Source organism: Danio rerio, chromosome 4 (genome assembly GCF_052040795.2).
Source record: "Danio rerio strain M-AB ecotype USA chromosome 4, GRCz13ab, whole genome shotgun sequence".
NCBI classification, from domain to species: domain Eukaryota; kingdom Metazoa; phylum Chordata; class Actinopteri; order Cypriniformes; family Danionidae; genus Danio; species Danio rerio.
This window is the reverse complement of record NC_141024.2, coordinates 27504565-27514582: the sequence shown is the minus strand read 5'-3', so window position 1 is coordinate 27514582 and position 10018 is coordinate 27504565. Positions and strand designations below refer to the sequence as shown.

General features: G+C 36.9%; 2 long non-coding RNA genes across 2 annotated transcripts; one reads left to right on the top strand and one right to left on the bottom strand.

Moving 5' to 3' along the window:
• Positions 1-2196: 2196 nt before the first annotated feature.
• Positions 2197-3274, bottom strand: LOC148679958 (uncharacterized). Its single transcript, XR_015942108.1, has 2 exons — positions 3225-3274; positions 2197-2522 (listed from the first exon to the last, which is right to left on the bottom strand). It is a non-coding gene; the product is annotated as an uncharacterized LOC148679958 (long non-coding RNA).
• A 222-nt stretch (positions 3275-3496) lies between these two features.
• Positions 3497-5233, top strand: LOC148679957 (uncharacterized). Its single transcript, XR_015942109.1, has 2 exons — positions 3497-3543; positions 4435-5233. It is a non-coding gene; the product is annotated as an uncharacterized LOC148679957 (long non-coding RNA).
• The last annotated feature ends 4785 nt before the right edge of the window (positions 5234-10018 follow it).

The following is a 10018-nucleotide window of genomic DNA, read 5'->3' as shown; positions in this document are numbered from 1 at the left end:
GCCAGCAGAGAGGTCAAATCACAGTAATGCAAACTCAGTCAGAGACATAGATTTTCACTTGCAACTTGCTTTAACATGTTTAACAGTGCATGAAATGTTGTCTAAAACGAAAAAGAATGATGCATTTTATAGCTGGATCTGGTTTTATTACATTCTGAATTGGACGTTGAAAATGAGCTTATCTCAGCCAGCAGAGATGTCAAATCACAGTAATGCAAACTCAGTCAGAGACATAGATTTTCACTTGCAACTTGCTTTAACATGTTTGGTAACGCTTTCTTTTACAACCCGCAAAGTACCGCGTAAGTACAGTGAAATTACAGTGTACTTTTCTGTACGTACTGTGTAAGTATAATGAACGTATGTGTAGGTATGAGGGAACAAACCGTAATGCTTGGGTAAAAAGGGGGTAACAACCAGATGTTCATCACGAAAATGACCGCGTAAGTACAGTGAAATAACGGTGTACTTTTCTGTACCTATAGTGTAAGTATAAATAACGTTTACGTAAGTATAAGGGAACAAACTGTAATGCTCGGGTAATAAGGGGATAACAACCAGATATTTAGCATAAAAGGTACCGCGTAAGTACAGTGAAATAACGTTGTACTTTTCTTTAAATTGCAAAAGAACAAACCATAATGTTTGTGTAAAAGGGGAGTAACAATAAGATATCCATCACGCAAAGAAGTATATCAAGTTTACGATGTACATTTCTTCAAGTATTGTATACATATAAAGAATTATGCAAGGATGGTGACAACCTATTGCTATCTGCAAATGTACTGTATATGCACCTGCGTGAGTACATTAGTTCTCTTATTCAGTGCTTGGGTTTTATATGGGGTGTTTAATGAATAAAAGGTTTACAACCTGTGAAATTATGAACCCTTATTGTATACTGTATGTATTTTAAATCTGCAATTCAATATAAAATATATTTCCATACACTACTTACCTTATGTTTACTCGTTGATCTCACCAAAGCCATCAATGTCTCCATAACTCACTATCAACAAATAACTTTGCATGACATAGGCCTACCGTCAGGGTTCAATGCAGATTAAAACAGGCTCGCATCTTTACTGCTGTTGCACAGGGGGGCTAACTGTTGCATTTCAGTAAATGTATAGCTGATGCTTTATAGAAAAATCTAGTAATTTGGTCTTCAATCAATAAAAACTGCTGCTGTAGTTTACTCTGTTCTTAGTGTTCAAGTATACACTAGTATGTTAAAGTTCAGCTTCTTCCCTCTTTGTTCCCTGTAGTTAAAGGGTAAATACAGTATTTGTTCCCTCCTTGTTCCCTGTACTTACAGGGTAAATACCACATTTGAGGGTTGTAAATTAAAGTGAAGCTTTGTTCCTCTCTTGTTACCTCCTTGTTCCCTGTACTTACAGGGTAAATACCACATTTGAGGGTTGTAAATTAAAGTGAAGCTTTGTTCCTCTCTTGTTACCTCCTTGTTCCCTGTACTTACAGGGTAAATACCACATTTGAGGGTTGTAAATTAAAGTGAAGCTTTGTTCCTCTCTTGTTACCTCCTTGTTACCTGTACTTACAGGGTAAATACCACATTTGAGGGTTGTAAATTAAAGTAAAGCTTTGTTCCTCTCTTGTTACCTGTAGTTAAAGGGTAAATACAACATTTGTTCCCCCCTTGTTCCCTTTAGTTTACAATGTAAAATCTTAAAGGCAGTGAAATAAATATACAAACACACAATATATTTCTTCTTTACTTTGTAACCTTTATTTTAATAAATAAGCATTTTAAAAGACTTCATATTAATCAAACATTGTCTTGTCTATCATTGCCTATACTCATTCATTTTCTCTTTGGCTTTGTTAATCTGGGGTCGCCACAGTGGAATAAACCACCATCTTATCCAGCATATGTTTTACGCAGTGGATGCCCTTCCAGCTGCAACCCATCTCTGGGAAACATCCATACACACTCACTCACACGCATTCACTACGGACAATTTAGTCTACCCAATTCACCTGTACCGCATGTCTTTGGACTGTGAGGGAAACCGGAGCACCCGGAGGAAACCCACGCGAACGCAGGGAGAACTCCATGCAGAAACCTTCTTGATGTGAGGAAACAGCACTACCTACTGTGCCACCGTGTTGCCACCCAGCTGCAACCCATCACTGGGAAACATCCATACATACTCATTCACACACATACACTACGGACAATTTTACCTTACCCAATGTCACCACATATTTTTGGACTTGTGGGAGCACCCGGAGGAAACCCACGCTAACATGGGGAGAACATGCAAACTCCACACAGAAATGCCAACTGACCCAGCCTAGGCTCGAACCAGCGACCTTCTTGCTGTGAGGCGATTGTGCTACCCACTGCGCCTGCCTATACTCAAACAGCAAAATAACACATTATTTCCTTCCCCCTTTTTTTCTGGCATCTCTTGCTTGGCTTCCTCTTCTGCTCTTCTCAGCTTCCACTGAGGACTCTGATGGTGAGTGGCTGATGAAATCCCATGGGTCTTGCTGCTCTGCATTTATATAAAATATATAAACAGACAGAAAGGCTTTTAGTAAGCTATAGACATGTTTATTTTCCTGTTTAATGTGTGTGTAGTGGTTGTCCAACAATTTCACACACTAAACATTTACAGATACCATACAGACACTATACATTACTATCAAACAAAAGTACTATCATCAGATCATATGGGAGATTGTGATCATTTATAGTGATAATAATTAAAGCGCAGAGGGGAAAAGGCTTAAATAGTAGGCTACTGTGCTAAAGTCCTAGGCAAACGTTATTAGTAATTAGGTGGGGGGGGGGGGGGGGGCTATTGATATATCAAACTGGCATGCTACAGAAAATATCAATTAACATTTCCAAACATTAATTTGTCATTAACTTTGCTGTAATTAACGTATAAAGGGAGAAAATCGTCTGCACAGTCAGTATGACAACAGCCACAGAGATCTGACCTGCTCATCATCCAGTCTTTCTGGAATGACATGAAGAAACTAAATCCATAGGAACTTTGGCAACATTTCTAAGATGTGCAAAGTAAACGACAGTAAACATTGGTAAATATTCGCTGCTGGCAGTTTAGATTCGGCCATGAACTAACGTTAATGTTACGCTAAAAACAAATGAAACAAAATAAATATAATCTGGTTAATGCACAATTTCTAATCGTAACAATAGCCTTATTTACTGACAACGATTTACTCACATGTGTTACATGGTGACAAGACGGAGCAATTCCAAACGTCCCAAAAGTCTGAGCAAAACCTCGTGGCGTGCTGCTGCAGTTTGATTCGGATCTTTAGAGGCTTCTTGATTCACAACTCGTTTGAATCAACGAATCAGTAGGCGCGTACCTGAAGTGATACAATATCGCGAGATGGATTCAAATGCACACGGAGCTGTCTGTTGTTCTCGCGATGTTTTGATGTCACACTGATCGGTTTGTTGAAGACGAATCGATTCAACTCTCCGTCCTCCATTCCCAGAATTTCCTGTTCACGGCAGTACAAGGACGGCAGCGCGAGGTAAATAAAACAAGTATTTTTATGACGTTATGTACATAGAAGTGTTTGTTTAGGTTTTTGTTTATATCTGATGTTTGTACCTATTTTTAACAATTACACCCTTTTCACAACACTGTTATGACGCGTTTAACGATCATCAGGATCTAAAATCCTTGAGTTTTTTTATATGATTTTTTTTATAAAATAACATTTATTTGTATCTACGTATGCATTATATAATATGATTACATGTGCGAGGTGTTTCAAACAGTGTCTATGGTCATGAGTAAATTAGAAGTTATTCTCTCTTCTTGCTGGCGTTATCAGTTTCACACTATATTTTTATTTTTCTAATTGTCGAGACAACACCATCGTAAAGTTTTCATTTTATTTGAGCAAAGAAGATTGTAAAAAAAAATGTGTTGTACTTTCCCATTCACTGTGCTGAAATGTAAAAAGGGTCCATAACAGTACATCAACCATATTATGTTATCTTTCACTTTATTTAGGACTAATGATGGGTTAAGACATGTACTTTAATCAAAAACTAACCTTAGGGGTAGTTAACCCAAACGTTACATTTACTTACCATTTAATGAGTGACACAGAATTTAAATATGTACACTGAACTGCAAATAATCTTTACTTCAAAGTCTATACTGCCTGCACATATACTTAAGCCTTTTCCCTCTGCGCTTTAATTATTATCACTATAAATGATCACAATCTCCCATATGATCTAATGATAGTACTTTTGTTTGATAGTAATGTATAGTGTCTGTATGGTATCTGTAAATGTTTAGTGTGTGAAATTGTTGGACAACCACTACACACACATTAAACAGGAAAATAAACATGTCTATAGCTTACTAAAAGCCTTTCTGTCTGTTTATATATTTTATATAAATGCAGAGCAGCAAGACCCATGGGATTTCATCAGCCACTCACCATCAGAGTCCTCAGTGGAAGCTGAGAAGAGCAGAAGAGGAAGCCAAGCAAGAGATGCCAGAAAAAAAGGGGGAAGGAAATAATGTGTTATTTTGCTGTTTGAGTATAGGCAGGCGCAGTGGGTAGCACAATCGCCTCACAGCAAGAAGGTCGCTGGTTCGAGCCTAGGCTGGGTCAGTTGGCATTTCTGTGTGGAGTTTGCATGTTCTCCCCATGTTAGCATGGGTTTCCTCCGGGTGCTCCCACAAGTCCAAAAATATGTGGTGACATTGGGTAAGGTAAAATTGTCCGTAGTGTATGTGTGTGAATGAGTATGTATGGATGGATGTTTCCCAGTGATGGGTTGCAGCTGGGTGGCAACACGGTGGCACAGTAGGTAGTGCTGTTTCCTCACATCAAGAAGGTTTCTGCATGGAGTTCTCCCTGCGTTCGCGTGGGTTTCCTCCGGGTGCTCCGGTTTCCCTCACAGTCCAAAGACATGCGGTACAGGTGAATTGGGTAGACTAAATTGTCCGTAGTGAATGCGTGTGAGTGAGTGTGTATGGATGTTTCCCAGAGATGGGTTGCAGCTGGAAGGGCATCCACTGCGTAAAACATATGCTGGATAAGATGGGGGTTTATTCCACTGTGGCGACCCCAGATTAACAAAGCCAAAGAGAAAATGAATGAGTATAGGCAATGATAGACAAGACAATGTTTGATTAATATGAAGTCTTTTAAAATGCTTATTTATTAAAATAAAGGTTACAAAGTAAAGAAGAAATATATTGTGTGTTTGTATATTTATTTCACTGCCTTTAAGATTTTACATTGTAAACTAAAGGGAACAAGGGGGGAACAAATGTTGTATTTACCCTTTAACTACAGGTAACAAGAGAGGAACAAAGCTTCACTTTAATTTACAACCCTCAAATGTGGTATTTACCCTGTAAGTACAGGTAACAAGGAGGTAACAAGAGAGGAACAAAGCTTCACTTTAATTTACAACCCTCAAATGTGGTATTTACCCTGTAAGTACAGGGAACAAGGAGGTAACAAGAGAGGAACAAAGCTTCACTTTAATTTACAACCCTCAAATGTGGTATTTACCCTGTAAGTACAGGGAACAAGGAGGTAACAAGAGAGGAACAAAGCTTCACTTTAATTTACAACCCTCAAATGTGGTATTTACCCTGTAAGTACAGGGAACAAGGAGGGAACAAATACTGTATTTACCCTTTAACTACAGGGAACAAAGAGGGAAGAAGCTGAACTTTAACATACTAGTGTATACTTGAACACTAAGAACAGAGTAAACTACAGCAGCAGTTTTTATTGATTGAAGACCAAATTACTAGATTTTTCTATAAAGCATCAGCTATACATTTACTGAAATGCAACAGTTAGCCCCCCTGTGCAACAGCAGTAAAGATGCGAGCCTGTTTTAATCTGCATTGAACCCTGACGGTAGGCCTATGTCATGCAAAGTTATTTGTTGATAGTGAGTTATGGAGACATTGATGGCTTTGGTGAGATCGACGAGTAAACATAAGGTAAGTAGTGTATGGAAATATATTTTATATTGAATTGCAGATTTAAAATGCATACAGTATACAATAAGGGTTCATAATTTCACAGGTTGTAAACCTTTTATTCATTAAACACCCCATATAAAACCCAAGCACTGAATAAGAGAACTAATGTACTCACGCAGGTGCATATACAGTACATTTGCAGATAGCAATAGGTTGTCACCATCCTTGCATAATTCTTTATATGTATACAATACTTGAAGAAATGTACATCGTAAACTTAATATACTTCTTTGCGTGATGGATATCTTGTTACTCCCCTTTTACACAAACATTATGGTTTGTTCTTTTGCAATTTAAAGAAAAGTACAACGTTATTTCACTGTACTTACGCGGTACCTTTTATGCTAAATATCTGGTTGTTATCCCCTTATTACCCGAGCATTACATTTTGTTCCCTTATACTTACGTAAACGTTATTTATACTTACACTATAGGTACAGAAAAGTACACCGTTATTTCACTGTACTTACGCGGTCATTTTCGTGATGAACATCTGGTTGTTACCCCCTTTTTACCTAAGCATTACGGTTTGTTCCCTCATACCTACACATACGTTCATTATACTTACACAGTACGTACAGAAAAGTACACTGTAATTTCACTGTACTTACGCGGTACTTTGCGGGTTGTAAAAGAAAGCGTTACCACATGTTTAACAGTGCATGAAATGTTGTCTAAAACAAAAAAGAATGATGCATTTTATAGCTGGATCTGGTTTTATTACATTCTAAATTGGACGTTGAAAATGAGCTTATCTCAGCCAGCAGAGAGGTCAAATCACAGTAATGCAAACTAAGTCAGAGACATAGATTTTCACTTGCAACTTGCTTTAACATGTTTAACAGTGCATGAAATGTTGTCTAAAACAAAAAAGAATGATGCATTTTATGTCTGGATCTGTTTTTATTACATTCTGAATTGGACGTTGAAAATGAGCTTATCTCAGCCAGCAGAGAGGTCAAATCACAGTAATGCAAACTCAGTCAGAGACATAGATTTTCACTTGCAACTTGCTTTAACATGTTTAACAGTGCATGAAATGTTGTCTAAAACAAAAAAGAATGATGCATTTTATAGCTGGGTCTGGTTTTATTACATTCTAAATTGGACGTTGAAAATGAGCTTATCTCAGCCAGCAGAGAGGTCAAATCACAGTAATGCAAACTCAGTCAGAGACATAGATTTTCACTTGCAACTTGCTTTAACATGTTTAACAGTGCATGAAATGTTGTCTAAAACAAAAAAGAATGATGCATTTTATAGCTGGATCTGGTTTTATTACATTCTGAATTGGACGTTGAAAATGAGCTTATCTCAGCCAGCAGAGAGGTCAAATCACAGTAATGCAAACTCAGTCAGAGACATAGATTTTCACTTGCAACTTGCTTTAACATGTTTAACAGTGCATGAAATGTTGTCTAAAACAAAAAAGAATGATCCATGTTATGGCTGGATCTGTTTTTATCATTTTCTGAAATGGACGTTGAAAATGAGCTTATCTCAGCCAGCAGAGAGGTCAAATCACAGTAATGCAAACTCAGTCAGAGACATATATTTTCACTTGCAACTTGCTTTAACATGTTTAACAGTGCATGAAATGTTGTCTAAAACAAAAAAGAATGATGCATTTTATGTTTGGATCTGTTTTTATTACATTCTGAAATGGACGTTGAAAATGAGCTTATCTCAGCCAGCAGAGAGGTCAAATCACAGTAATGCAAACTCAGTCAGAGACATAGATTTTCACTTGCAACTTGCTTTAACATGTTTAACAGTGCATGAAATGTTGTCTTAAACAAAAAAGAATGATGCATTTTATAGCTGGGTCTGGTTTTATTACATTCTAAATTGGACGTTGAAAATGAGCTTATCTCAGCCAGCAGAGAGGTCAAATCACAGTAATGCAAACTCAGTCAGAGACATAGATTTTCACTTGCCACTTGCTTTAACATGTTTAACAGTGCATGAAATGTTGTCTAAAACAAAAAAGAATGATGCATTTTATAGCTGGATCTGGTTTTATTACATTCTGAATTGGACGTTGAAAATGAGCTTATCTCAGCCAGCAGAGAGGTCAAATCACAGTAATGCAAACTCAGTCAGAGACATAGATTTTCACTTGCAACTTGCTTTAACATGTTTAACAGTGCATGAAATGTTGTCTAAAACAAAAAAGAATGATCCATGTTATGGCTGGATCTGTTTTTATCATTTTCTGAAATGGACGTTGAAAATGAGCTTATCTTAGCCAGCAGAGAGGTCAAATCACAGTAATGCAAACTCAGTCAGAGACATAGATTTTCACTTGCAACTTGCTTTAACATGTTTAACAGTGCATGAAATGTTGTCTAAAACAAAAAAGAATGATGCATTTTATAGCTGGATCTGGTTTTATTACATTCTAAATTGGACGTTGAAAATGACCTAGCTTATCTCAGCCAGCAGAGAGGTCAAATCACAGTAATGCAAACTCAGTCAGAGACATAGATTTTCACTTGCAACTTGCTTTAACATGTTTAACAGTGCATGAAATGTTGTCTAAAACAAAAAAGAATGATGCATTTTATAGCTGGATCTGGTTTTATTACATTCTAAATTGGACGTTGAAAATGAGCTTATCTCAGCCAGCAGAGAGGTCAAATCACAGTAATGCAAACTCAGTCAGAGACATAGATTTTCACTTGCAACTTGCTTTAACATGTTTAACAGTGCATGAAATGTTGTCTAAAACAAAAAAGAATGATGCATTTTATGTCTGGATCTGGTTTTATTACATTCTAAATTGGACGTTGAAAATGAGCTTATCTCAGCCAGCAGAGAGGTCAAATCACAGTAATGCAAACTCAGTCAGAGACATAGATTTTCACTTGCAACTTGCTTTAACATGTTTAACAGTGCATGAAATGTTGTCTAAAACAAAAAAGAATGATGCATTTTATGGCTGGATCTGGTTTTATTACATTCTGAACTGGACGTTGAAAATGAGCTTATCTCAGCCAGCAGAGAGGTCAAATCACAGTAATGCAAACTCAGTCAGAGACATAGATTTTCACTTGCAACTTGCTTTAACATGTTTAACAGTGCATGAAATGTTGTCTAAAACAAAAAAGAATGATGCATTTTATAGCTGGGTCTGGTTTTATTACATTCTAAATTGGACGTTGAAAATGAGCTTATCTCAGCCAGCAGAGAGGTCAAATCACAGTAATGCAAACTCAATCAGAGATATAGATTTTCACTTGCAACTTGCTTTAACAGTGCATGAAATGTTGTCTAAAACAAAAAAGAATGATGCATTTTATAGCTGGATCTGGTTTTATTACATTCTGAATTGGACGTTGAAAATGAGCTTATCTCAGCCAGCAGAGAGGTCAAATCACAGTAATGCAAACTCAGTCAGAGACATAGATTTTCACTTGCAACTTGCTTTAACATGTTTAACAGTGCATGAAATGTTGTCTAAAACAAAAAAGAATGATCCATGTTATGGCTGGATCTGTTTTTATCATTTTCTGAAATGGACGTTGAAAATGAGCTTATCTCAGCCAGCAGAGAGGTCAAATCACAGTAATGCAAACTCAGTCAGAGACATAGATTTTCACTTGCAACTTGCTTTAACATGTTTAACATTGCATGAAATTTTGTCTAAAACAAAAAAGAATGATGCATTTTATAGCTAGATCTGGTTTTATTACATTCTAAATTGGACGTTGAAAATAAGCTTATCTCAGCCAGCAGAGAGGTCAAATCACAGTAATGCAAACTCAGTCAGAGACATAGATTTTCACTTGCAACTTGCTTTAACATGTTTAACATTGCATGAAATGTTGTCTAAAACAAAAAAGAATGATGCATTTTATGTCTGAATCTGGTTTTATTACATTCTAAATTGGACGTTGAAAATGAGCTTATCTCAGCCAGCAGAGAGGTCAAATCACAGTAATGCAAACTCAGTCAGAGACATAGATTTTCAC